The sequence below is a fragment of the Anopheles aquasalis genome, chromosome 3, assembly GCF_943734665.1.
Source record: "Anopheles aquasalis chromosome 3, idAnoAquaMG_Q_19, whole genome shotgun sequence".
NCBI classification, from domain to species: domain Eukaryota; kingdom Metazoa; phylum Arthropoda; class Insecta; order Diptera; family Culicidae; genus Anopheles; species Anopheles aquasalis.
In genome coordinates, this window is record NC_064878.1 from 51,523,549 (window position 1) to 51,523,800 (window position 252).

Consider the following 252-nt stretch of genomic DNA (forward strand, 5'->3'; position numbering starts at 1 on the left):
GTGCCAGGAGTTCGCGTTTGAAGTGTTCGGTATTTTGATAACCCAAATCTAGTTCTGTTCTGCAGGGCACGACCGATTGCGTAGTTGCTGTGGGTAAGCCATCAGTGCCTCTAGTATGGCGCGTAGGTGCACGAGGGTTTCGCAATTCTCGATCGAAGATGATTTATACTCCTTACCATCGTAAACCGTTCTACGGTTTGGGGCTAGATGATTAGATAGATCCACCGTACATGTAATCAACTAGAACATAAT